This window comes from Mauremys reevesii, linkage group 3, assembly GCF_016161935.1.
Source record: "Mauremys reevesii isolate NIE-2019 linkage group 3, ASM1616193v1, whole genome shotgun sequence".
In the NCBI taxonomy this organism is placed as follows: domain Eukaryota; kingdom Metazoa; phylum Chordata; order Testudines; family Geoemydidae; genus Mauremys; species Mauremys reevesii.
In genome coordinates, this window is record NC_052625.1 from 206,285,454 (window position 1) to 206,313,332 (window position 27,879).

The window sequence follows — 27,879 nt, forward strand, 5'->3', positions numbered from 1 at the left end:
GGGGAGGTGCTTTGGCGCACAGTGGGGTGAAGGAGAGGTTTGGGGTGAAGGGTAGGTGCTTTGGGGCACTGTGGGGTGAAGGGGAGGTTTGGGGTGAAGGAGGTGCTTTGGGTGCAGTGGGGTGAAGGAGGTTTGGGGTGAAGGTGAGGTGCTTTGGGGCACAGTGGGGTGAAGGAGGTTTGGGGTGATGGGGAGGTGCTTTGGGTGCAGCGGGGTGAAGGGGAGGTTTGGGGTGAAGGAGGTGGTTTGGGGCACAGTGGGGTGAAGGAGAGGTTTGGGGTGAAGGAGGTGCTTTGGGGCACAGTGGGGTGAAGAGGGAGGTTTGGGGTGAAAGGGAGGTGCTTTGGGGCACAGTGGGTGAAGGGGGAGGTTTGGGGTGAAGGAGGCTTTGGGGCACAGTGGGGTGAAGGAGAGGTTTGGGGTGAAAGGAGGTGCTTTGGTGCACAGTAGGGTGAACTGGGAGGTTTGGGGTGAAGGGAGGTGCTTTGGGGCACAGTGGGGTGAAGGGGGCGGTTTGGGGTGAAGGAGGTGCTTTGGGGAGCAGTGGGGTGAAGGAGGTTTGGGGTGAAGGGAGGTGCTGGGGCACAGTGGGGTGAAGGAGGTTTGGGGTGAAGGAGGTGCTTTGGGGCACAGTGGGGTGAAGGAGAGGTTTGGGGTGAAGGGGAGGTGCTTTGGAGTGCAGCGGGGTGAAGGGGAGGTTTGGGGTGAAGGAGGTGCTTTGGGGCACAGTGGGGTGAAGGAGGAGGTTTGGGGTGAAGGAGGTGCTTTGGGGGCACAGTGGGTTGAAGGAGAGGTTTGGGGTGAAGGGGAGGTGCTTTGGGGCACAGTGGGGTGAAGGAGAGGTTTGGGGTGAAGGGGAGGTGCTTTGGAGTGCAGCGGGGTGAAGGGGAGGTTTGGGGTGAAGGGGAGGTGCTTTGGGGTGCAGTGGGGTGAAGGGGAGGGTTAGGGTGAAGGGGAGGTGCTTTGGGGCGCAGTGGGGTGAAGGAGAGGTTTGGGGTGAAGGGAAGGTGCTTTGGGGCACAGTGGGGTGAAGGAGAGGTTTGGGGTGAAGGGGAGGTGCATTGGGGAACAGTGGGAAGGAGGAGGTTTGGGGTGAAGGGGAGGTGCTTGGGGCACAGTGGGGTGAAGGAGAGGTTTGGGGTGAAGGAGGTGCTTTGGGGCACAGTGGGGTGAAGGAGGTTTGGGGTGAAGGAGGTGCTTAGCGGGTGAAGGAGGTTTGGGGTGAAGGAGGTGCTAGCACAGTAGGGTGAAGGGGGAGGTTTGGGGTGAAGGGAGGTTCTTTGGGGTGCAGCGGGGTGAAGGGGAGGTTTGAGGTGAAGGGGAGGTGCTTTGGGGCACAGTGGGGTGAAGGAGAGGTTTGGGGTGAAGGGGAGGTGCTTTGGGGCACAGTGGGGTGAAGAGTGAGGTTTGGGGTGAAAGGAGGTGCTTTGGGGCACAGTGGGGTGAAGGAGGTTTGGGGTGAAGGGAGGTGCTTTGGGCACAGTGGGGTGAAGGAGAGGTTTGGGGTGAAGGGGAGGTGCTTTGGGGCACAGTGGGGTGAAGAGGGAGGTTTGGGGTGAAGGGGAGGTGCTTTGGGGCACAGTGGGGTGAAGGAGAGGTTTGGGGTGAAAGGGAGGTGCTGTGGGGCACAGTGGGGTGAAGAGGGAGGTTTGGGGTGAAGGGAGGTGCTTTGGGGCACAGTGGGGTGAAGGAGGAGGTTTGGGGTGAAGGAGGTGCTTTGGGGCACAGTGGGGTGATGGGGGAGGTTTGGGGTGAAGGGGAGGTGCTTTGGGGCACAGTGGGGTGAAGGAGAGGTCTGGGGTGAAGGGGAGGTGCTTTGGGGCACAGTGGGGTGAAGGAGGAGGTTTGGGGTGAAGGGGAGGTGCTTTGGGGCACAGTGGGGTGAAGGAGGAGGTTTGGGGTGAAGGGGAGGTGCTTTGGGGAGCAGTGGGATGAAGGGGGAGGTTTGGGGTGAAGGGGAGGTGCTTTGGGGCACAGTGGGGTGAAGGAGAGGTCTGGGGTGAAGGGGAGGTGCTTTGGGGCACAGTGGGGTGAAGGAGGAGGTTTGGGGTGAAGGGGAGGTGCTTTGGGGAGCAGTGGGATGAAGGGGGAGGTTTTGGGTGAAGGGGAGGTGCTTTGGGACACAGTGGGGAGGGTGGCACCTCTGGGGGCCCCCCCCTTTCACAGCCTCGGGAGAGGCCTTTGTGAAGGCTCCCTGGTCACCATGGCAACCCCAGAAGGAGCAGGTGGAAGGGGTGGGCGTGTCCAGAGCACTCGGCCCCGCCTCCGTTCGAGCCACGCCCCCTGGTGTCTAGGGCGCTGGGCCTGTCGGGAGAGGTGGTTCCCCAGCCGAGCGAGTGGGAGGCGGAGCGCTCCCGAGCCCGGTAGGAGGGGAGGAGGCCCCGCCCACCTGGGGCAGGGGTCGGGCTGTGATTGGCTAAGGGGCGGTGGCTCGGCCCCGCCCCCTCTCCGGCCCGCAGAGCGCAGCAGGTTGGTGGGAGAGGCGAGGCGCGGACGGGCGCGAGGCGAGCAGCGGAGCCGCCGCGGAGCGCAGGGTGAGGGGGGCAGCGGCCAACGGAGGCGGCAGGTATCGGGGGGAAGCAGGGCTGAGGCGGCGGCAGGTGCCGGGGCAGGTGCCAGGGGCAGAAGCGGGAGCCTGGCGGGGGCAGGTGCCGGGGGCAGAGCGGAGCCTGGGGGCAGGTGCCGGGGGCAGAGCGGGGTCAGGTACCGGGGGCAGAAGCGGAGCCTGGGGGCAGGTGACGGGGTGGGGGCAGAGCGGGGGCTGGGGGTAGGGCTGAGGCGGCGGCAGGTGCCGGGGAGAGCAGGGCAGAGCGGGGGCAGGTGGCAGAGCGGGGCCGAGGGGCAGATGCTGGGGCAGAGCAGGGGCTGGGGGCAGGTGACGGGGGCGGGCGGGGTCAGGTGACGGGGGCAGAGCGGGGGCCGAGGGGGGGCAGGTGCTGAGGGGGGTCAGGTGCTGGGCCGGGCGGGTCAGGTGCCGGGGGGGGCAGAGCGGGGTCAGGTGACGGGGCGGGGGGCAGAGCGGGGGTCAGGTGCTGGGGGCAGAAGGGAGCCTGGGGGTTAGGTGCCGGGGGGGGGGCGGCTCCCGACGCGACGCGACGCGCTGCTGCAGGTGCGGGCGGGGCGCGGCGGGGCGGGTCCGGGCTGCAGCCCCGCGGGCAGGGCTGTGGCCGGGGTGTCCCGGGGCGGGGCGGCCTCCCTTTGTCTCGGCGCTGGGGGGTCCGCGGGGCGGGTCTTGCCGCCTCTCCCGGGGCTGGGGCGGGAGACGGGGCCGGCTGGGGACGAGCCTGTGTTGTCTTGGGGCCGGGCCGGTCCCACGGGCCCCGCCCCGCGACCGGTGCATCCGGGGGGCGCCCCTTTGGGGCGGGCGGGCGGGCGGCCCCCGAGTGCGGGATGCTGGGCGGCCCGGCGGGGCTGGGCTTTGTGGGCCGGGGCTGTGCAGCGGGCCCCGCGGTGAGGGCGGTAGGCACGGCCCCTGCAGCCCGCCCAGCCGGTGCGCCGGGCAGGGTTTTGGGCTGGTTCCCGTCCCGCCTGGGCAGGGAGCGGGGCCCGGGCCCGTAGGCTGACGTGAGACACCTTCCCATCAGGGCTGGGTTGGCGGCCCCTCCCCTGCAGATAGGGTGACCAGATGTTCCGGTTTTATAGGGACAGTCCCGATTTTTTGGGGTCTTTTTCTTATATAGGCTCCTGTTACCCCCACCCCCTGTCCCGATTTTTCACATCTGCTGCCTGGTCACCTTATCTGCAGATGCTGTCCAGCCTCTCAGCCTGGACATCGCTATTGTCTCTCCCTGCTCTTAAAGCCAGGGGCTGCCTCCGCCGAGATCTCAGCCAGGCTCCAAAACGGGAGCGCCTACAGATCCACCTGTGTTTCATGGTAGGGCTGACATCATGGCCAGTCCTTCCCTAGTACTTCCAAGGGCTGTGCGGGCACCAGTCCCCCTGCGAGGGAGGTGCTATATCTCCATTTTACTGGGGGGAGGCAGGGAATGCAGGGGGTGTGGAGGTTGTGACTGGCTCGTTTCACACAGCAAGTCATTGCACACCCTGGGAGTTTCTGGTGCTCATTCCTCTGTGTTCACTGTGCTGTATTGTACTCACAGCGTAGCTCTCTGAGACGCAGACAGGCTGCATGAGGAGAATGAGGGGTGGAGATAGCTGGGTAGTGTGTATCCTCCCCTTCTCTTTCCACCTTCTGCTGAACTACTTAAGCAGTAGCTGTGAGATGGTGGGGTAGTCCTGGGGGTGGTGGTGGCAGAATCTCAGTCCCTGCAGGTGTTTGAGATTAGACCAAGTCCTAGAGCTTGTAGTTTAGCCCCAGGGAGGGATTCTTACAGGTAGATGTGAAGGACACCTCCCTGCCTGTGGTGTTCACAGTCTCTCATACATGGGTGGTAAATCTGGAACAACTCCTGACTTCAGTGGAGTGATTTCAGGTGTATACTAAGGGAACTGAGGTGTCAACAGTGCCTCTCACACCGTGATCCTAAACCCTGATTGGAGCCCAAGTCACTAATGCAAGCCATAATGCAGCAGTACAAGGAAAGGGGGTGGCTAAAGAGCGAGAGAACCAAAGCAGTTTCAAGACCCAATCCTCTCCCACACACCAGCACCTTGGAGGAGGTGTGGCTGCTTGTTTGCTCATGCAAGCAGATGCTCAAATGGCAAGGTGAAGGGTACGCTACCGTGGGAAGCTAGGGACCCCAAACCACGGATGGGAAAGGGGTGTGTATGGAAGAAAGGTTACAGTGGAGAGATCACGAGGGATCAGTGTTTCCTACGCACCTAGTTAGCTCCTTTCTGGAGCTAAAAAGTAAAGACTAGTATTTGGGGATGTTGTCCTGGAGGACAGGATCAGAATTCAAAATTACCTTGACAAACTGGAGAATTGGTCTGAAATCAACCAGATGACCTTCAGTGAAGACAGTGCAAAGTACTGCACATAATCAAATGCACAACTACCGGTACTAAATGGGGAATGACTGACTAGGCTGGGAACTGCTGAAAAGGATCTGGGGTCATAGTGAATCACAAAGTGAATGAGTCGTCAAGGTGATGCAGTTGCAAAAAAGGCTAATATTCTGGGGTTTATTAATGGGAGTGTCATTTGTAAGAAAGACGGGGGAGGTAATTGTCCTACTCTTGTTGGCACTGGGGAGGCCTCAGCTGGAGTATTGTGTCCAGTTCTGGGGGCCACGCTTTAAGAAGGATGTGGACAAATTGGAGAGAGTCCAGAGGAGAGCAACAACAATTATTAGAAAGTTTAAAAAAATCTGACCTACGAGGAAAAGTTAAAACAAACAAACAAAAAAAAACCCTTGACATGCTTAGTCTTGAGAAAAGAAGAGTGAGGGGGACCTGATAAATCTTGAAATATATATATATATTAAGGGCTGTTATAAGGAGAATGGTGATCAGTTGTTCTGTGTCCACTGAAGGTAGGATAAGAAGTAATGGATTTAACCTGGAGCAAGGGAGATATAGGTTAAATATTAGGAAAAACATTGTAACTGTAAGGGTGGTTATGCTGTAGCATAGTCTTCCAAGGGAAGTTGTGGGGTTGCATCTTTAGAGGTTTTTAAGAACAGGTTGGACAAACACCTGTCAGGGATGATCTAGGTTTATTTGGTCCTGCCTCAGCCCAAGGAGCTGGACTAGATGACGAGAAGGCCCGCGGTCCCTTACAGCCCTACATTGCTATAAATCTGAGTGATGCCCAGCATGGGACCTAATACTAGGCCGCCTTCTCTCCAGGGTCGCTGCATGTAGATGTGCATGGTATCTAATTCTTTCCAGTTTGAAAGAAGCAAAGGAAATGGCGTGGTATCGAGGTGTGAAAATTAGCCATTGTTCTTGCTAATTAAATTCTCCCCATAAAACTTTCCTGAGGGCTTTTTAGCGGGTTGGATTTAGTGTATCTGGGGCGGAGGCCAGACTGACATGATGAAATGTAACTGCTCTTCCCTCAGGTCAATAGTCCTGGTGCGCAGTAGTTTATGACTGATCTGTAATGGATCTGCTGGATCAATAATGGCTATACTAGGGGCAAGAGTGGGTTTTTGTTACTGGGGTGTGTAATGCCTCAGCGTGCATTGTTGTCATGTGGCCTGCACTGTTTCACGGGTAGCATTGGTTAGAAAGGATTTTGTGCTGTTAGGGTATGTACAGTCATAATACATTTTAAAATGTGCATGGCACTTAGCCCCAAGTCTGGAGAGTCAAAGGGATAAATACCAGACCCAGGGATGACTTCTGGTCCGTTATCGGGAGATGTGAGAACTCCAAACTCTCATTGTAGTAGCTGTAAACTGGCAGTATTTAACACCTCCCTGGATCAGGCCCTTGATGGAAGGGTTCAGAGAAAGGCAGTTTTAAACGTTTCCTCTGCAGAAATTAACTTTTTTTTAATAAGCAAGGATGAAAAATGAATGTGCTCTCTGCAGGTCTGTTGTGACAAACTGGAGACTAAAGAGTGTGAAACTGGGGGATTTCAATCCTGCTTTCAGTGCAGCCTGAATTGCTGTGATATTGTCAACATCTCCCTAACAAAGGAGGACCTCTGATCCTGGCAGAAAACAATGAATGGAGTTCTGTGGCTATTTGCAGTGGCACAGTTCTTCCCTACCAGCCAGGGAGAACTGAAAAGGCTAATCCATAAAGGGTTAGTTAGTTCTGATGAGGATGGAGGGGTGGTGATCTGTGCTTGGATCCCCTGAAGATGGAGACATCTGCAGCGGGCAGTCTTCAGGGTGTAACATCCAGTTGCTCACTCATCTGTGTGCTGAGCTATTTGCGTATTGATAGTCTCTTTAGGATGGCTACCTGGGAAATGCTTCATTTCATCTTAAGGGCTTGGTGAGCACAAGGTGCTAACCCATCCCTTCTCCCTGCCTTACGCAGCAAATGGCATAGACTGGCTGAAAGAGGAATATAAAATGAGGGGAGGCTCTGGCTGTTGCAGTGGATGAGAGCTGGTGTAGCTTGGGATGCTGGGGGTGTATATTGCAGTGTCAGGACTTGAGCTGGTACTACCTTATGTGCTTGTTGTTCCCTCACTCTGTCTGACTGTCCTGTCTCTTTAAGAGTGTAAGCTCTCTGGGACACGGACTCTTCTGCCTTCTGTTTGTATCATGCCTAACACACTGCAGCTCTACCCCCCCGCCCCCGCCCGCGAAATAACAGGCCCCAGACTGCTGGGGGCCCGGGATTTCTTGTGGCATTCACTAAGTGGTTTGTCCTTGTCTGAGGACGTGGGGCCCCTTGCCATTCAGCATGGCTGGTCTGAGGAGAGGCAACACAGGGCTCTCTGGCCAAATAGGTGTGATTGTGTCAGTGGCTTTTGGGGGTGGTTGAAGCAGCAGAAGTGTGGGTGCTCCAGGAGGAGTCTTGATACTTGGCTCCATCATGCATGTGCTGCCACCCAGGGAGAGGATGGCAGCTGCTCATTAGCATGACAGGGAGCATGTGATGCGAGTGGAGGACCCCAGGAATGGCAGAAAAGGCTGTTTGGCCAACAGAATGGTCCAGGCGATTTTTCACTCTAATTACAACACAATGCAGCTCTGTCTGAAAGGGACTCTGCAAAACAACCTGTCCCCAAATGCACGGAGAACTTCAGAATACAATGATGAAGCCAGGCAGCAACATGTTGGTGGGGAGGGGAGAGAGGCACCAGGAGGGAGAGGCAGGAAAGGACAGACACGTTCTTAGCTGAGACCTGGGGTGAGATGGAGAATCAGGAGCTGCAGAAGAGATTCTAGCACAGTCATGAAGAGAGAACAGAGGAGGCCAGTGCTACAGGAGATGAGCAGAGGGAGGGGAAAGAAGAGAGAGGAGGTCTGTGATAGGTTGGAGGGTTTTACAGTCCTTTACCTTCCCATCACACTGTGTGTGGTGGTGATGTCCTCTCCCGCAGGGCCCCGTTCGACTGTGCCTTGCTGACCCCACCATGCACAGACCTCCCTGGGCTGCTTTCTCCCATGTCTGTTTCCATGCCCCTTAGGTCTGGAACAATCTGATCTCGATCACCCCAGCTTGGTACAAATCTGATCTCCGCTCACTGCTTTCACAAGGCCTGTCGAGTCTAACCCTCTGCTGAAACACACCCCTCCCATAACACAAACACAGACTGACAAAGCACCTCCTAAAGCATCCCCCTCCCTTCACCCTGCAGGGGAATTGTCCACCCAAGGGCCTGTACCCTTCCCTCCCCAGTTCACCTCGGTCCTCCCATACCATCCATATCCTTGTTACGTCTCTGGTGTTGCTTTAGGCTGCACCCAGACACTGAAGAATGGTGGGCACATTAGCAATACCTGAAAGGGACCTGCTCTGTCACCAGAGGGCAGGGAGCTTGGGAGAGTATTTGCCTGGAAAGTGCCTGAAGTACCCGTTGGGCTATGGAAACAGTAACCTGGAGCTGGATTGTGAAATGAGCGGGGAGCTCATGGAGTCATTGAGGGTGTGAGAGACAGCTGCGCTGTTTTGTATGCATGACAAGATGGCCACAGGAGACTGGAGAGCTGGGATTTGGGGAGCCTGAGCGTTACCTGGATCATTGTTACTACCAGGATAGAGCTTGGCCCTTGCCTAGACTGAGACCAGGGTCTGGTTTACACAATGGGTCCAGGGTAGGACATTGTCCCCTCCAGTGGCAGACTTTCTGAGCAGAGGTGGTAGCTCTCTGCCTAGCTAGCACAAGCCAGTAACTCTTATAGGCGGTTTCTTAAGAGAAGAGGAAAAGTCCACTCCAGATCAGTGTGCTTGTCAGTCTAGGACCAATCCTGTTCAATTTATTCATAAATGATCTGGAGACACTAAACTATCACTCAAGATAGTTAAGACAGAAGCAGATTGTGAAAGAAAAAAAAAAAAACAAAACTAAGTTGATTGGGCAACAAAAAAAAAAAAAAAAATAAAATATAATAAAAAAGTAATGCACATTGGAAAAAAAAACCCCAACTATACATACAACATGATGGGAGCTAATTGCAAACAGGATAGGAAATCATTAAAAGGGGATAGAGAATAAGTCAAAAATAGATCTTAGACTAGAAAGGTTCAGAAAAGAAGAAAAAAAAATTATTATTTAGAGAGGAGGAGGGGTGAGGAAAGAGATTAAGAAGGCTAGACTCTTCAGTTTGGAAAAAGAGGAGACTAAGGGGGACATGATAGAGGTATATAAAATCATGAGTTGAGTTGAGAGAAAGATAAAAAAATTTTTTTTTTATATTCAATATAAGAACTAAGGGGTCACCAAATGAAATTAATAGGCAGCAGGTTTAAAACAATAAAAGGAAGTTCTAGGAGGTTTGTGAAGCTAGACTATATAACAATTTAAAAGGGACTGGATAAATTCATGGTGGCTAAGTCCATAAATGGCTATTAGCCAGGATGGGTAAGAATGGTGTCCTAGCCTCTGTTCGTCAGAGGATGGAGATGGATGGCAGAGAGAGATCACTTGATCATTGCCATGTTCTTGCTGGGCTGGGAAATCTTCCTGCAAGGCTCCTGGCTGCCACTCCCAGTGCTGGGCCAGCCCACCCACTGCCTAGCTGTGCCCAAGGCAGTGGTTCTGGCTCTAGTTGTCTCTGGCGTCTAGGCAAGAAGCTGTAATGCCAGTATCCCTGTCTACTAACAGGGCTTTTGGTGCTGCTCATCCTCTGGTGAGGAAGGTCCATCAGTGCTATCCACTGCTGACACACTGACTGAGATTGGCTCTGTATGGGTTAGTTTGTTCCCTAGTCGAACCTGTTAGTTCCCAGTATTTTTCTTTCCAAACCAGTGAACTGCGGCTTTAGCCATTTGATGCCTGTTGGCTGTACCTATAGTCTCTCATGGGTCCATTGATGCCAGCTGAATGTTAGTAGGTACAGTGGAGGAACCAGCAGGGAAAGGGTAAAAGCAGTGCTGGCACGTCTTGCTTTTTAGGGGTGGATTCACTAAAATTGTGGCTTCCAGGCAGTGGCTGAGTTGCTCCTAATTCTCCGTCACCACCTGGTGAAGCGTCTGGTTTTGGCCGCTGTCGGAGATGGGAGGCCGGAGTAGATGAGCCATGGAGCGGAGCTGGGACGCGGTTCCCAGGCTGCCACATGAGTCTCAGAATATGGGTTCTGTGGGGGTTGAGACAGGCCCATGTACTGCAGAGATCAAAAACTGAGGTCACAGCTGCTGACTACCTGAGCATCTGCTCTCCCAGGGCTTGGCTAGATGTTGTGGGGCAGGATTCTGCTGGGTTTTCCCCCAGTATGGCACTCGGAGCCTGCTCGTCCAGTGAGGCTTCCCAGTGCTGAGACCAGGTGCTGGGTGAATAACTCACCACTGCTCTGTCCCTCGCAGGGGAGCAGAGAGTCAGTAGGGAATGTAGCAGCAATGCTGCTCAGTGCCAAGTCCTCTGCATTGGATTGCAGTGCCCTTAAAAGGGTTTTCATCTGTAAATCTGTGGGTCCATCTGGTGTGCTAGTCCAGGACCCGGACTTCTGCTAGGACAGGAGAGACCCCTGACCTGCAAAGGTGGAAGTGAAAAAGTGCCTCATTGCTTAATCGACCTTGCCCAGAGCTGCCTCACACCTACAACTGCCCCAGCATGTCTTGACACAGCTCTGATCTGACTGCACTTGCAGTGTTGTGGCCGTGTCGTTACCCACAGGATCCTGACAAACTGAAGGGAGTTCCAAGATGAGCAGCACAAATGCGAGGGGGGCAGAAGGTGTGAAAGCAGACACAGAAGATCTAGAGAGTGTGAGAAGTCCCCCAGTGCTGGGAAAACTCCTCAGCAGTGAGATGCATTGAGCTGGGGACTAACCCATAAAGGATGTGACTAGCTGTGTCTACACTGCACCGGGGAGCACGCCTCCCAGCCTGGGGAGACAGACTCACACTAGATGGGGTCAAGCTAGTGCACTAAAAATAAATGTGGGACATGGTGGCTCAGGTGGAGCCTCAGGCTAGCACCCCCACCCGCAGACCCAGCGGGTCAGGTGGGCTCCAGAGCCTGAGCTGCCTGAGCTGCAGCATCCATGCTGCTATTGTTAGGGTGCTGGCTTGAGCCCCGCTGGGGGCCTGTGTGCTCAGTCCCCGCTGCAGTGTTGATCTAGGAGGCCTTGTCTCTTAGGAAAGACTGGACAGAGTGCTAGAAACCATCCCTTCTGGGGCAACCCTGCATTGGCTGTGAGCAAAGGGTCAGAGGAGTTAACAGCACAGGACCAAATCCCACTTGCCGGTGATGAGCAGAATAATATTTTGGACGGGTGATGGAAGGAGCTGTAATGTTCTTATTGTCATGGTGATATGGGGGGTGGGCAGGCAGGCTGGCTTTGTGCCTGGGCTGGCAGCTCTCACCAGATTGGCCTGGCTGATTGAAAAAAGCCGGATACAATCTCTAATTTTTGGCTCTTTGAAGCTGTCTGAGGAGAGGAGAATATCTGCCGATTCCTTTGGGGAGGAAACCCGGGACCAAGGACGAGCTTGCGGTATAGCTCTGGGCAGCCAAAATGGGTGAGACCACCCTTAAAAATCACTCAAGCGTCAGCCATGACATCTCTCACATCTTCTCACATGCTTTCATTGCGGCTGGGTCTGCTGGTGGGGCGTGTGGGTACCACGGGGACAATAGCCTAGTGCAGAAATTGTCTGGATTCTCTCATTTCCCTTCATGTCTTTACTATTCTGTTTGGACTGTTTTCTTAAGATGAGAGCAGGACCCTGCCCATTGCTGTGGGCAGGAAGGGGGCTACTGACTGACACTGGTGCAGTCATTCAGCTAGCTGGGGGAGAAGATGCTCGGTGGGGTGGTAGCATCCCCCTGGGATGGGAGGCGTGCCCAGCTGCTGTTGCATTAGGAGAAGAAAGCTCTTGTATTTCAGAAACTGGCCATCACCTGCTTGCACATGTTGCAAAGAGAATTATTGCAGGGGCAGTCTTGGGAAGGGGTTGGCAGGCCACCCTCCTGCTGTAAATTGTCCTGGACTTCCTGTTAATAAGCCAGGCTGCATAACCCTGGGTTTTCTTATTGTCCTTCTGTGATGTCGCAGCTCCCAGAGAGAGACAGCTCAGCAGCTCCCTTCAGTGACAAAGATGCATCTAATTTAGATTATCCCTTCCTCCCACTCCCATTTCATCTTTGGAGTGATGATTCCTGGTCTTGCTCTGTGCTGCATGGAACTGCAGTGGGTCTGGGCTGGTGCGCTCCTGAGTGAACGTCTCTGGGGATGGGACCGATGTGGCGTGACGTAGAATGGGGCGTGGTGATGTCACAAGAGCTAAGGTGGGAGCACCAGGCTCATGGATACCTGGAGTCTCCCTGCTGTCCCACCCAGGAAAGTCTGGGCTACGCAGGGGCGTGCACACAAGGGGGGCAAGCAGGGGCATGCCCCCCCCCCCAATCAGGGAAGGCACAGAACTCCACTGGGCCTGGGGCAGGGAGAGTGAGCTCCTCCAGCCCCAGGACCGCAGAGGGAGAGCTAGCTCCCTCAGCCGCCAGGGGAGAGGCAGCCCCTCCAGCTGCGGAGGGCACAAAGTGCTCCTCCAAAAGTGGCCAAATATTTATTCCTGTGCATGTCCTCGTGGCTACGGGGGCTGTGGGAGAGCCACACCCAGGTGATTTTGCCACACTCATTGGAACAGCCCAATAGCAACATTTTCTAGCTAGGCAGGAAAAGAGTCCCAGTCTTCTCCACTGAAATCTGCAAATGAATTTGTGTTGCCGGTCACATGAGAGGAAGGCTTGGAAGTGGCTTGAATGGAGGTGGGGAAAGGAGCATGAGCATCCTTGGGGCGCTGTCGGGAGAGCTGAGGATAACCCGCAGAAAAGAGACTGTGAAGGCCTTGCCAGTCCAGGCTGATATCCTGCATTGTGTACGTTGAGGTAACACCTAGAGGCTAACCCGCTCCAGCCCCCTTGTGTTAGGCACTGGGTGTGTATAGCGAGAGAGAGTCCCTGCTGCAAAGGGCATTATTCTTTGTGTTGTGGTAGCCCTTAGGATCCCTAGTTGCAGATCAGGACCCCATTGTGCCAGGCGCTGTACAAACAGAGCAAAAAGACAGATGCTGCGCCAAGAAGCTAATGTTTGAAGTGTGAGGCAAAATACTGGTCAGCAGGATGGGCAGTGGGCTCAGCGCACTGCCAGCCTGACGGTCGTTAGACAATGCCTTCCCTTGGGGCACCAATCTGTGGGCTAACAGATCCATTAGGAAACTTTTGCAGCTATGTAGCCAAAATTAGACGTTCACGAGCCACTCCTAACAGGGCTGCAGGAGAAGAGGTTGGATTTGAATAGAGGAAACTGAAAGGAGGATTGGAGTCTGATGTCGTGACTAAGAGGATGTGGCGGAGGTTGCCTTCAGCGTTCAATAAGCACATCGCTCGGAGACTGGGACTACGGCTCCCAAACCAGCAAAGTGGCTTGAATTGATTTGCAAGAGCATGGCAGGTTGCTTGTGTTAGAAACAAGGGAGCTGTATTGTACCTAGTTCCTCGAGAGTCTCGGGGCTGGGATAAAAAGACTCGGCGATGTGTGCTAATAGATCAGAGAGAGGCAGGGGCTGCACCAGCTGGTGGGTGGGGGATTCAAAACAACACTTGCCAAGGGGCTTCTGGATGTCGCTCTGAGTATCCCAAACCAGTCCCATTTCCTGAAGAACCGCGTGCCGGGTTTTAAGCCCATAAAAAAGAGGGTTTGGGGGAGTTAACCCAAACTGGAGGCGACACATACCAAATATCAAACGTTGCATGACTGCAGCATGAAGGCGGCCCTTTCTGGGAATGCTGTGCGCACGCAATCTCTGGGCCGAGATGTATCCTGAGCAAAGTGGGAGGCCTGGAGCATGAGGCTTTGGGGAATTGTTTGTCAGGCTCCTGTCTGGGTCGTGTGGAGAACCTTTTCCTAAAATGCTCATTCTGTGAGCATGTTTTACATGCAGGATCCTAGAGTCTCTGTCCCTGATCTCGCTCTGCTGGCCACATGTTTAACTGCACAACAGAACCTCTGAAAAGTCTGAGCTATGCAGACCTTCTGTCTGCCTGCCGTCTTGGGTCACCATCTCTCTGCCATTTTGGGCCAAGTCCCCCATTTTGTCCTCAGGCCTGTCAGAGCAAAATTGGTCTTTCTCTTCTAATTGCAGCCACTAATCTCGACGTTTTCCTAATTCATGGAATTCAGTGTTGGCAAGGTGGAGGAAGGTATCTTAGTGGCCTAGGATTTAGGTTTCAAATAGCCAGAGTCCCAGGACAGGTTCAAATGCCTCAGGGTCCGTTCTATTCTCCAATCTTCTGCCACGACAGACCGAGGTCCAAGCACTTTACTCTGGAGGGATCTCGACATCTATACTGCATAGGCATAGAGAGTCACAACCCTCCCCTCGTGCCGTGTAATGTGCTGTGTGCAAGTCCAGCTGGGTACCGTCTCACACTCCAGACATGGCTGAATTTCCCACGCTAAGGCATCATGATCAGCTAGTCTGGCCTCCTGCATATCACAAGCCATAGGACATTGGATCTTGTTCTGCCTTTCACTGCTAAATTAAAGGCTACTATCAGAAATCTTCTTCCAGTGTAGGTACTTATGGACTGTGATCAAGTCATCTCTTAACCTTCTCTTAGGTCAGGGGGTCTCAAATTGGGGGTCGTGACCCCTCAGGGCGTCGCAGGGTTATTACATGGGGGGATCACAGGGTGTCAGCCTCCACCCAAACCTGCTTTACCTCCAGCATTTATAAGGGTGTTAAATACAAAAATGTATTTTTAATTTATAGCAGGGGGTCGCACTCATAGACTGGTGAAAGGGGTCACCAGTACAAAAGTTCGAGAACTGCTGTCTTAGGTAAACCTAAATAGCTTCTTTAGTCTCTCAGTGGAAAGAATCTCTTCCCGATCTCAAAAATATTCTTGTAGCTATTTTTTAATCTCTTTACATTATGAAGTGTCGAGACCAGAACTGGAAACGTTATTCCAGTGCTGGTTTCGCTAATACTCTACAGAGGTGTCCTACTTGATATTCCCCTGTTCATATATCCAGGGATCCACACTAGTTCTGAGCCATGTTGTCACACTGAGAGCTCATGAGCAGCCAACTGAACACCATGACCCCAAGTCCCTTTCGGGGCATTGCTTTGCAAAGCAGTGTCCCATCCTCACTCTTGGTTTCTAGATGTGTGATCTTGCATTTGGCATGTTGTGTAATGCATGGCCAGATTTCAGGGGTGGGGAAAGGTAATTCCTGTATATGTAAAGTTCTCCGAGATGCTTTGGGTTGAAAGGTACTGTAGTCTTATTTATAAATCTAGCCATGGCACTTAAAATCTGGGAAGCCCAGGACATGCCTGGAAGTACCTTTTACTCTTCTTAGTTCATTCTGCAGATGCCTGTAATCTCTGTGACTCCCATATCCAGCAGATTGTCAGCACTTGATACAAAACACAATGCTTGATGATAGTTTTTCTCCACTGATGTGTCATCTCTTGGAATCTGTACAGGATCCTTCACTTGTTTCAGAATCCAGTGCCATCATTAAAAATAACCCTCTTTCATCTCTGTGCTGCAATGCACCAATTTTTTAAATCAAAAATAGTAAATGTTTTCTGGGGAAGTGCAGCCTGTGACAGTGTACCCCATAAAGCTTTATGAATGGGGGAGTGCTTATAAATGTATGTCTGATATAACTGGAATAGGGTTTTGCTACATATGCCATGTAAGACATCTGTGTAAAGGTTATGGTCTACTGGTTATGTTCATCCTAGTTGTATGCAGGTACCATTTGTGTGTTCAGAGTTATGAACATTGGCTGTATACTTGCTTGATTTCTAAGTAGCCTTAGAACATTTGGTCACTTCTTGGGAAAGGAATGTGCAAGTTAAGTGCTCAGTCAGGAAGCAATCTATGTTGAAGATGTCATCAATGTAGTGCAAGTAGAGTAGGGGCCTTAGGGGATGAGAGCTAAGGAAGCGTTGTTCTAAGTCAGCCATAAAAATGTTGGAAGCACTTAACAGACAAGAGCTTGGAAGACTCCAGTCCACATAAGAGGTCTACCTGAGGACGTTCACAGTAGCATGTGGGTAATGACTGCTGCCTGCAAGTCCTGAGTCATGCATGGGCATGTGACTTGCCCATGTGATTCCGAATCTCCATTTTGTGACTGGATTTTACACGGGGGAGGGGAGGGGTGTCTACCCAAAAGAGAGAGTCTAACCCCGGGAGACCCCTCCATTTTGTCTTCAGCTGGCTAAAGGGAGCCTCTCCACCCCCCAGGATACTTGAAAGAAACTGGAACAAAGGACAGTAACTACAGGGGGTGTGAGTGGTTGCTGGACCCAGGCTAAAAGGAGATTAGCCTGTAAAAGGGAGCATTCTGGAACTAGTGAGGATCTTATCTGTATTCAGTTTGATTAGATATAGATTTGCACATTTTATTTTATTTTGCTTGGTGACTTACTTTGTCCTGTCTGTTACTACCTGGAACCACTTAAATCCTACTTTCTGTATTTAATCACTTTTTACTTATTAATATACCTGGGGAAGCAAACAACTGTGCAGTGTTATAGAGGGTGAACAACTTATGAGTTTACCCTGTATAAGCTTTATATAGGGTAAAATGGATTTATTTGGGTTTAGACCCCATTGGGAGTTGGGCATCTGGGTGTCAAGACAAGCACACTTCTGTGAGCTGCTTTCAGGTAAACCTGCAGCTTTGGGGTAAGTAATTCAGACCCTGGGTCTTTGTTGGAGCAGACGGGAGTGTCTGGCTCAGCAAGACAGGGTGCTGGGGTCCTGAGTTGGCAGGGAAAGCAGGAGCAGAGGTAGTCTTGGCACATGGGGTGGCAGCTTTCAAGGGGGAGGGGGGTTCTGTGATCCAACCCGTCACACGGCCCTCCCCCAATTTCAGTTTTTTGTTTGTCCCCCTTGCTATAGAACAATCCAGCATGTTTTTTAAACCAAAAAATTACAAATTACCTCCTCCCCCTCCAACCAATGTTGGACTGCAAAGCCGCACTCAAATTCAGTTCATTATCAGCCCATTTTAGAGCTATAATTCCATGTGTGTGAGTGGTCTGACTGGGACTGCCAGGCGTGCTGGAGAGGACTTCTGTAGTTTCAGCTTTTGCAGCAGACTCCTCCTCGAGGTCAAGCAAGTCTGCTAGGAGTCTCCTGTCTAGGCCTGAATTCCGTGGCTCTGTTCGGTGGACATTTGACTAGGTTTGGACTCATCCCAGGAGATGACCTGCTATCACCCCCTCTCCTGCCCCAATGCCTGTCTTGAAACAGTGTGTGGAAAATCCATAGCCATGTAAACAAATAAACTTCAGCTGGCCAGGATGACTGATGGCGGCAAGTCATCAGCACCCCCTATTGAGCCCATTAGGCGCTTGTGTCTGTGCAGAGAGCTGGAGATCTGCTAGTGCCAGCTGGAACAGGATTGGTGAAGCAGTTCGGGGAGGATGGAGCGGAGCCTAGTGGGAAGGCAGCATCCGTGGAGTAGCGTGTCCTGTGAGTGCAGTACGTGACTGCATAAAGATGTTCGCAAACCCCACCCCTCCTGCCGGCTGCTCTTTCTGCCTGAAGGAAACCATAGGCCACTCCAGCCATTTCAGCTGCCTTGGGCTAATGTGCCAGGTCATGGGGAAGAAGTCCTTGGCAGAGTTTGCTCGTGTCAGGTGATGGCTGGAATGTAGTTGTATGATGATTTTCTGCCCTTAGAGAATAACGCTGGCTTTGAACCCCCGTTCTGTCCCTTGGCTTGCGGGTCCCGGGGTGGTGGCTGTGCTCGGCTTGTCACCAGTTGGTCTGCTTGTACTGCACTCTGGGAGCAGGAGCTGTTGGAATCCCGCTGGCCTCAGGCATCACCACTGTGCCAGTCTGGGGTTGCTGCATGGGAGTCCCCCGCTCATGGCGAAGGCTTGCACATGGCTTTATAACACAGGCCTAGTGCTCCCCTCGGTCCCATCTGCTGCTCTGCTCCACCTTGCCCTTGGCCCCTACACCTGGAACAGCTGCCTCCTTAATTCCCCCTTGAAGTGCTGCATTTTGGGCTGGTGCTCTGCACTGCCTCTCCCCCACCAACCAGGCTAGGCTTGTCAATCAAACAGCCCCCCCCCCTCAGTGCCCTCATCCTGGTGAGCGCCACCACACTAGTCATTGGTTGTAACCCATGTGCACAAATACCCCCTGCTTGCCTAAGAGCCCCTGTGACGAAGTGGGACTGTTCTTACTGGGGCCTGTGGGTGCTGTGTTGGTGCCTCAGTGCCCGGCGCAGTTCTCAATATCTAGGTGGTGGATCAGGGTGTGTGATTGCTGCAGAGCAAAGGGCCGGTACACCCAAATGCCTGACACTCTGTCTCCTAGCAACTGATGGCCTGGGCCTCTTCTGCAAAGGTGCAGGTGTTGGAGACAAAGGGGTCAGGTGACCGCCTGGCCCGGGAGGAGGGGCTGGGCAGACTGGAGCTGGCTGGGGAAAGAAGGGAAGCAGGGACAGGGCTCTGATCCCCACTGGGGGCTGTGGGGCTCTTGGGGCCCCAAGATGGACCTAACAGGGGGGATCCTGTTATCTGTGCCTGCAAGACCTGTGTTGGACTGTGTTCCTGTCGTCTAAATAAACCTTCTGCTTTACTGGCTGGCTGAGAGTCCTGGTGAATCGCAGGGAGCCCGGGGGTGCAGGGCCTGACTCCCCCCACACTCCGTGACAGCTGGTGGCAGCGCTGGGATCTACTGCACCCTGTGGATGGCGCTTCCTGCAGTAAGTGACTGGAGAGCAGTAAAGCAAAGGGGGCGATTGTAGGAGCGATTAACCCCTGGGAGAGTGTGACCAGAGAGAAAGACTTTGCAGTAACAGGGTCCCCCGGGGGATCACAGCGAGTGGCCCCAGGGGCGGAGGAGTCTGCAGCTCGACCCTGGCAGAGAGGGGGTGACCTCAAGGACTGGCACACTAGGGGTCCCCCTGGAACCCGTGGGGAGCGGCGAACACCCCAGCCTGCGAGTGGCCAGCAGGAAGATGTATGCCAAGCGGCGCAAGTGCGACCTGGTGGAGCTGTGCAAGCGGGCGGGCTGCACAGTGGGAAGCTCACCAAGGACCAGCTGATTGCCCAGCTGGAGGAGAGAGATCTTGTGAATGAACCGATCCCTGTCTCTGAGGGAAGCAGCCAGGCCGATGCAGCCCAGGTACCAGTGTCTGGCCCTGCGGGGAGTGGTCAGCCAGCTGCTGAGGGCTTCCCGAGACCCAGCAGTCCTATGCCTAGGGGGAGAAGGAGGAGGAGCCCAGCGACCACCGAGGGCACTGTGACCCCCCCGGCCAGCAGGGGATCTTCCCGGCGACGCTCGACCTCCGTGGAGCGCAAGCAGCTGGAATGGGAGAGAGAGATGAAACTGAGAGAGCTGGAGGATCGTAAGGAACAGAGGGAACATGAGGCGTGACAGAGGGAGCATGAGGAGAAACAGAGGGAACATGAGGCGCAACAGAGGGAACATGACCGGAAGGAGAAAGAGCGACAGCGTCAACATGAGCTGGACCTGGCGAGGCTGGGGGCAGCGGGCCCCGGGCTGCGCAGAGCTTTGATAAGTCCATCCTGGCCCCGCGCAAGGAGGGGGAGGACATGGATGACTTCCTGGGTGCCTTTGAGACGGCCTGCGAGCTGCACCAGGTGGATCCTGCGGACAGGCTCCGGGTTCTCACCCCCTTACTGGACCCCAAGGCCGTGGCATTGTACGGCCAGCTGGGAGAGGAGGAGAAAGGGAACTACGAACCATTCAAGCAGGCCCTGCTGCGTGAGTTCAGGCTGACTCCTGAGATGTACCGGGAGAGGTTCCGGAGTCAGGATAAAACCCCTGAGGTCTCCTACCTGCAACTAGCCGTCCGCATGGAGGGATACGCCAGCAAGTGGGCAGATGGGGCCCAGACGCCGTGGGATGTGATTAAACTGCTGGTACTGGAGCAGCTGTATGAGCGGTGCCCGTCCGACCTGAGGCTGTGGTTGAGGGACCAAAAGCCAGAGAACCTGCGACATGCAGGGCGGCTGGCCGATGACTTTGTGAAGAACCGGTCGGGGGGTGACAGGGAGGAGCCCCAAAGGAACAGGCCCGTCGCGATGCAGAGAGAGAGTCACCCTGAGACCACCCAAAAGGGGAATCGGGAGAACCCCCTCCCAAAGGGAACGGCCAGCGCCAGGGACAACCGACCAGTTCGAGGGGACCAACGGGACATGCGCTGCTATCAATGTGGCTAGAGGGGCCACCTGCGGTCCCAGTGCCCCAGACCCACGGACAAACTGAGCAGACCGACCCCCCACCGGGTTAACTTGGTAGAGACCCAGTCGGATGAGGGGCAGCGTTCGCAGGAAAGGGGGGCTGGCTGCGTACCACCTGCGAAGGAGGGAGGGGGGCCCCGGATCGGCCCCTCCGAGGGGCTGGATGCTCCCCGCCCTGAGTTTTGGGTTTACTGGGTGGGCACAGGGCTGCCCCTCCGGAGCGAGTGCCTTGTTCCCCTGGAGGTAGACGGGAGGGAGGTCACTGGGTACTGGGACACGGGCGCAGAGGTGACGCTGGCCCGGCCTGAGGTGGTGGATCCAGATCGGATGGTGCCCAACACCTACCTGACCCTGAGGGGTGTGATCGGGACCCCATTCAAGGTGCCTGTAGCGAGGGTGCACCTGAAGTGGGGGGACAAGGAGGGCCCCAAGGACGTGGGGGTGCACCCACATTTGCCCACGGAGGTGTTAATGGGGGGGGACCTCGAGGACTGGCCAAGTAACACCCGGGGTGCCCTGGTCGTGAACCGTAGTCAGAGTCGACGCAGGGCCCTGCGCCCTGACAACGGGGAAGGTACCCTGCCCGAGGCGCAGGACCCTGACCTGGTGGGGAGGGAACGCCCAGGGACAGGGCTCAGAGGGGCTGCGGCCTCAGACCCAGCTGGTGAGAGAGAGCAGATCCCCGTCCCTGCCCCAGCGGCTGAGTTCCAGGCTGAGGTGCGAGAAGACCCCTCCTTGCGGAGGATAGGGGACCTGGCCGACCTCGGGGGGGGACAGACCATGGGGGGAGGTGGCCGGAAAAGGTTCCTGTGGGAGAAGGGGTTCCCCCAGGGAAGATGGAGTCAGAGGGGATCAGGAGGCAGCTGGTGGTTCCCCAGGAGTATCGCCGCCAGCTGCTGTATCGGGCCCATGACATTCCCCCCTCAGGCCACCAGGGAGCCTGGCGTACCCAGCAGAGGCTGCTATGGAGCTTTTACTGGCCGGGGGTCTTCCCCCATGTCCGGCAGCACTGCTGCTCCTGTGACTTCTGCCAGAAGGGGAGGAAGGCCCGGGACAGGGGGAAAATGGCTGTAGGGAAGGGGCACGGGTGGCATAAGCCTTCCCCCCTGCAACCTGCAAGTGCCCTCGAGTCCCCCCCCCGACCTACAGGGGGGCAGGAAACTGGAATGGCCTGGGGTAACTCTTCCCCCATCACTGGGGGGACCCTGGGGCAGCCATGGGAATGTAGGTGGGTTCGAACTTCCCCAGGTCACTGGCTGAAGTGACCCCGCTCAGTTCGGTCTCGAAGGGGGGAGAGGTGTGACGAAGTGGGACTGTTCTTACTGGGGCCTGTGGGTGCTGTGTTGGTGCCTCAGTGCCCGGCGCAGTTCTCAATATCTAGGTGGTGGATCAGGGTGTGTGATTGCTGCAGAGCAAAGGGCCGGTACACCCAAATGCCTGACACTCTGTCTCCTAGCAACTGATGGCCTGGGCCTCTTCTGCAAAGGTGCAGGTGTTGGAGACAAAGGGGTCAGGTGACCGCCTGGCCCAGGAGGAGGGGCTGGGCAGACTGGAGCTGGCTGGGGAAAGAAGGGAAGCAGAGACAGGGCTCTGATCCCCAATGGGGGTCGGGGAACTCCTGGGACCCCCGAGATGGTCCTAACAGGGGGGATCCTGTTATCTGTGCCTACAAGACCTGTGCTGGACTGTATTCCTGTCATCTAAATAAACCTTCTGCTTTACTGGCTGGCTGAGAGTCCTGGTGAATCACAGGGAGCCCGGGGGTGCAGGGCCTGACTCCCCCACACTCCGTGACAGCCCCCCACTTACCTTGTCTGGCAGCTCCCTCCCCATTCATGTTACCTGCACAGGTTGGGAGCTGCTTGGAATGGAGACCGTGTCTGATCTGTGTGTCCCGTGCTGAAGGACTTGCTAGCTTCGATCCTGGTCTCGCAGATGGAAAAGGCAGCGGACTGATGTCAGTCTGGATGACGCAGGTCTGTGCAATGTGACGTATCGGAATGAAGCTGGAATAGTTACATGGGTCCTCTTCTGTGATGTAAACGGGGCAAAGCCCCATAGAACTTACTCTAGGGAGCAGTCCTGCCCGGGGGGATGGACGGGCCACAACTTAATAGCTCTCATCTAACTGTCCTCCTCCTAGGATGTGTCCCCCACAAACAGGTGCTCACTGAACTGGGAGAACCATGTGCTCACCTCACTCTGTCTGTACGGCCGTTCATGCAGAGGTGCCCATGGCAGGGAGTTATGCCTGCTGCAGTGAGATTCCCCTCTGTGCCCCTTGTGACACAGTGGGAATTTTCTGTAGTATGTTTTTTGTCCTGTGTGCTGCAGTTTCCCCTATAATTTGCATGGCTACCCAGTTGGGTTGGGGGAGAGGGAAGGACTGCGTTGGCTCTCAAGGAAGACTAAAGGCTTTCGTACACTTGATATGCTGCAGTGGCAGCCTTTCAGTATAGATTCTTCCTATGGCACCCATTAGTGTAGGTAACCCATCTCCCCCAGAGGCAGTAGCTAAGTCAGTGGAAGAATTCTTCTGTTGACCTAGGGCCGTCCACGCCTGGGTGTGGATTCTTCATACCCCTGAGAGAGAGAGCTGGGTCAGCCTCATGTGTTAGTGTAGACCAGGCCTAAGAGACCTAGGCGCACATGTCACCAAGCGGTCTAGGCACGGTGAATGGGTTTTGAAAGAGGACTGGCCGAGGCTGACCCATGCCAATGGAAGATCTGAGAAGGCAGTGGAAAGCCCACTTGCCGGGATACTGACACCTAGCAACCAATGGCCCTGAGGGAGGAGGGTTTCCCCACCTCTCAGCTGGGAGGCTGAGCTAAGGCCCCAGCTCAGAACAAAGGACTGGAAGGTGTGTGGGGGGAGTTAAGGGGGACTTGTGGAAGAAACTCGGCGCGCTCCTGCCTGGGAACTGATGAAGGAGGGAAGTCAGAGACCAAGCCTGAAAACAGAGTTCACTACAGCTTGGTTGGGCTCTGGGCTGACCAGAATGGTTGATGGTTTAACCTTCGTCTCTGCGCTAACCTGAGGATGGCCTGTGCTGTGTTCCAGCTGATTAATAAACCTGGCTGTTTTATACTGGCTGGGGTGCATTGGTCCCTGCAGAGTGGACAGGTCTCTCTCCCAGGCGTCTGGCTCAGTTGCTCACGCTGGGAAGCAGGAGGGCTGAAGTCCCAGAGGAGGTGAGGCTGCATGGCTGATCCTGAAGGAAGAACGAGACCCTTGGAGCTCTGGCACATCAAAGGGGTTCCTCCAGGGACTGTTTCAAAGCGGGGGCCTAACACCAGTCCTGTGGAGTTGTGACACTCCTGTCAGGGGACTCTCTGCCTTTTCTACTTGTCTGTCCAAGTCTTCCCCAGAATCCCTTTGACAGATCAGGAAATACTGAGAGTTCTGGGTGAAAACAGGGCTCGGATAGAGCTCTGTCTCCCCCATGTCAGTAAGTTTTGTTCCTTTATCGGCCCAGTGGCCATTGGAAATCCGTACTGCTGTCAGCCAGCCCGCCGGTCTGCTGCTCATGCTGTCAGGCACGTAGAGTAGGGAGCACCTGGAGCAGGTCCACAGAGCTGAACTTGCTGCTCTGGCTCTCCTGGGTGTTGGGATGGTGAAGTGAGCGGCTGTGAAAAGCAAAGAGAATAATGTGCTGACAGACCATAGCTACAGCCTAGCAGTCTCTCTGCTCCCCCAAATGGGCCTTGGAAAGGTGTTCTCCTCAGGCAGGCTGGCCTGGGAGGGCGCCGGGAAAGCAGTCCTGTTTCCTCTCCCATGCTTTGAGCATGTGCAGCCATTTGCTGAGGCAGTGGCAGCCCTGGTGGGCATGAGGAAGGCAATACACCAGACACACACTGTCTTGCTCGCCCCTCGCCCAGGCTAGACTCTTCTGGAGAGGGGCAGGGGAGCTGACTTGGATCCTTCCTGGGACCGGTGAATGTCCGTTTTGCCAGGCTCAGTTGGCACATTCCTGTTGTTGCACGCTGCTTTACGGAAGTGCTGCCGGCACGTTTTCTTACCCAGTGTTTGGGCGGGGGGGATTGGATCTACAAGCCAAGACAGAGCGGAGGCAGCATACGGGGTCCCATCATGAGTATTGCTCATAAGTCATATGCACGAGGGTTAGTTCAGTCTTGCCTTGTTAGCTCAGCTGCTAATCGAATCCAGCCCGAAAGACGCTGCCTTTTTCTTCTGTCAGCCATGTTTTTGCAATGCTTAGGAATAGTGACTCTGTAACAAGGGTTGTAAGCAGGTGTCTACCCATGTCTGTAACTCCAGTATATCAGACGTTTTCCTAACCGTATCCCCTGGGGGTATGTCTCCAAAAGAGCTAGTGGTGGATTTGGCAAAGCATAGGGCATTATCTGATTCCTTGGTGAGGTTGTCCTTGAAGTGGGATCCCTAGACCTGGCCAGGAGCAGCACAGTATATATGCAGAGCACATGGGCTCGCAAAGCTGCAGCAAAGAATGGAGAGGAACAATAGCTCATCAAGTGGGGGAGGAGGGACTGGCACTAACTGGAATTGTTCAGTCTCACAAATCCCCCGGATGATGAGGCAAGCAGCCTGCTGATCCAGTTTGCAGCTGGTATCCAGCTCCTGCTGTACTGCAAGCACAGGCTGTGCCCACACTAATGAGTCAAGGGATTTCCCTGTGGGCCTGGCCTCATGGCTAGGGATGGTGGGAGTGCTGGGGGAGACTGGCTGCAAGCATTTTACCACCTTGTTGGCCAGACCTGTCCTGAGGAGGGTTAGATGGCATGGTAGTTAGACCTGCCTGTGGCCAGTATACGCTAGTGCTAGCCCTAGTGAACTGCCCCAGTGCTAGACCAACGGGGAGAGAATTCCCTGAAGGTCTCTGTGCACCTACATACAGCCAGAGAAGGCAACTGAACAATAGACATGGTAACAAATAAGCAAGTGTCTGGTACTTGTCTTTGGGCTCGCCGGAGAGCGCTGTGCACACAAAGGTCTGTCTATGCTGCTGCTCTGGAAGGAAGATCACTACTTGCACTGTGCTGGTCACATGATGTGAACACCCATCATCCCTTCCTCCCTGGAGAGGACCATGACACCAGCTGGGAACGGTCCCAGATAAAACAGTCGGACCCCAGCTCTGCGTAGGCCTGATATATGCTGGAAAGCAACATGGCGTCAGGATGTGTGTTAACCATGACTTAGCACTCAGATGTGCTGGTTCGTGGTTCTGTGGCCCTCATGCCAGCTAGGGTCCATTGTAGGGCTAACCCCGGCCAGCTGGGCTGATCCACTGTCCAGCGTGACTGCACTCCTCTCTAGGAAGTGTAGCATCGTGCAGGTTGATGTGCTCTGACCCTCAGCGTTCCCAGCGTCGCCAAGCCCTGAGAGGGGACCGAAGCACATCCTAGCCTCTGCAGCCTGTCGGGACCACTCCGTGATGTCAGTGTGCTAGCCATGATGGCATGGAATGAGCCGGGGAGGCGGCTAGCTTGGAGGGAGGATGGCTCCCTAAGGCCCGCGCAGGCATCCTGGGGCTTGATAATCGTAGGCGTGAACCCCTCTTGGTGGATCTCGTGGGAGGGTGCTGCTGAGCCCCAGCGTCTGTCGGCCTTTACCTCCCGAGAGGAAACGGTTGCTCAGCAACTTCTTCTCAACCAGCTGTCGCATGCTCCCCTTTGTCATGTCCTGACACATGCGCAGCTGCTCAGAGCGGGGTGGGGCTCAAGCTGCTTGCACCAGTCAGCTGTACTTGGGGTGGGGGCGGGTTCAGTCTCCCAGTCCAGGGCTGTGGGGCCATGCAGCGAGTGCCTGCAGACCCCTCTGTGCGCATGCCGGCTGGCATGAGTAGTACAGTCACACACACCGTGCTTTCAGCTTAGCGGCTGCCTTGGCAGAGTCTGCAGCTGCCTCCCAGCAGGGCTCAGTGGGCAAAACAGTGGGAAGCCCTCTGCTGTTGCTGCTGATCCCTCCGGGACTGGGGGCTTGTTCTGGTCTGTGGCGGCGAATAGTTGGCATGACCTTGACTCTTCCCCTATTCAGAGTGAGCAATGGGCTTGCTGAGCTGGAATAATGGGGGTCGTGCTGCAATTCTCAGTCACCCGTGGAAGAATTTGCCCGAGTCAGCGACAGCCCCTGCTCACTCAGTATTCGGAGACCATGTGCCCAGTGCATAGAGCAACAGACTTGTGTGCAGGCCTTCACTGGCAGCCCAAACCCCTGTGCGGCCCTGGACCTGCCACTCAACCTCTTTGTCCATCCGCTAACTCTGCTGTAAAACTGCAGGCAGCAGCGAGACCTCGGTGGGCAGCAGACACTGCCTCTGCTGTGAGCTTTCCCCGCGAGTGTAGTTAATCACCTGGAAAACAACCGCAGCACAGGCCCTGGTGCGGGGATAAATCAGAGAACTTCTACAGGCGAAATAATACATCAGCCACCAGTGTGTCAATAATTCATTGCACTTAAAATCCGTCGCTGCCTGCAGCAGGTGTAGCCCCGCTCCCAGACAGCACAGAGCAGGCTGCCTTTAATTCCTGATTTACCTGCATGTCAAACTGCAACGGGCAGTGCAGGGAGGATGGGGCCACTCCCTGGGGCCCTTCAGTGCGGGACCTTCAGCCCTCTTTTCTAGATGGGCTCTGCTATTGAAGCTGCTGCCCCGGCATGGGTGTGTTTGGGGTCTTGAAGGGGTTAACTCCCACTGTGGATTCCCTCTTCCCTAGAGTGTGTGGGGTGGCTGGTTCTTGGGCTCGTGTGGGAGCCCTTTGAAGGCAAGTGCAGTGTGGGGTTTCCCAGGGGACCATGCTTCCTGAAGAGGAGAAGTTATCCTTTCTTCTCCCCGGCTCAGGCCCCTTCCGGGCAGCTGCTGCTTTAGAGCTGTGATTTGGGGGGAGGTTTCCATCTCCCAAACTTCAGCTGAGCCCCTTGTGGTTCCTGGCCTGAAGGGTGGCAGGGATGGTACTAAATTCCCTGTGGGCATGTTGCCTGTAAGCAGCAGCTCCCTTGTGTTAGGAACCTTTGCAGCGAGGCTGGATAGGAGAGCTCCCATCTGTGCGCAGACACGTCCCAGCCTTTGGGTGTGTAAGGGAGGCAGACAGATTGCTCCGCAGGCGCTGGGCTGCTCAGATGGCCACTCCGGCATGACAGCAAATCAACTGCAATAGAATTTTTGCAGCTGGAAACAGCCAGGACTCCATTGCTTGAGCCACTTAGACGTGGACTGCGAATAACAGTGTGGAGCAATGCTGTGCTGGTCCCAGGAGATGGGCTGGGCTTCTCCAGCTCTGGTTCTGCATGTCTGAACGTCGTTTTGGAATCAGCTTCTGGCCTTGCCCCTCAGAATGAGGGCCCTGGGGTTTGGCAGGCTCCTGCATCCTCCCCCCTTTCCATGAAACTAGCCCTGCCTCTAAACTGCCTGCTTCAGAAAGGCACCTTGCTGAGAATGGCCCTTGACCCTGTGGCTTCTGTGCCTCTCGCACCAGAACAAGTACAGATCAATGTATGTAACCATCAGCTACTGAATAAATATAGATCTTCCATGTTGATACGGTGAGACCCTAGTTCTCCGTCTGTAGCTGGCGGAGTGTGGAGGGCAGGCAGAGCCGAGCAGTGTAGTGCTGCCGGGCAAAGGCAGTCCGGGAAGCAGCCTTTCCTAAGGACATGGTGAGTGGCTGGCT

The 27,879-nt window shown here is 55.0% G+C and overlaps 1 protein-coding gene across 3 annotated transcripts in view; it reads left to right on the forward strand.

The window, feature by feature from the left end:
- Positions 1–2,366: 2,366 nt before the first annotated feature.
- Positions 2,367–27,879, forward strand: part of DPYSL5 (dihydropyrimidinase like 5) — a 100,325-nt gene continuing 74,812 nt past the window's right edge. Inside the window, exon 1 of one of the 3 annotated variants that reach the window (XM_039531904.1) lies at positions 2,367–2,566. The gene's annotated coding sequence lies outside the window, so the exon portion shown is untranslated. The remainder of the gene's footprint in view (positions 2,567–27,879) is intronic. The other 2 variants (XM_039531902.1, XM_039531903.1) reach the window with 2 other exon arrangements.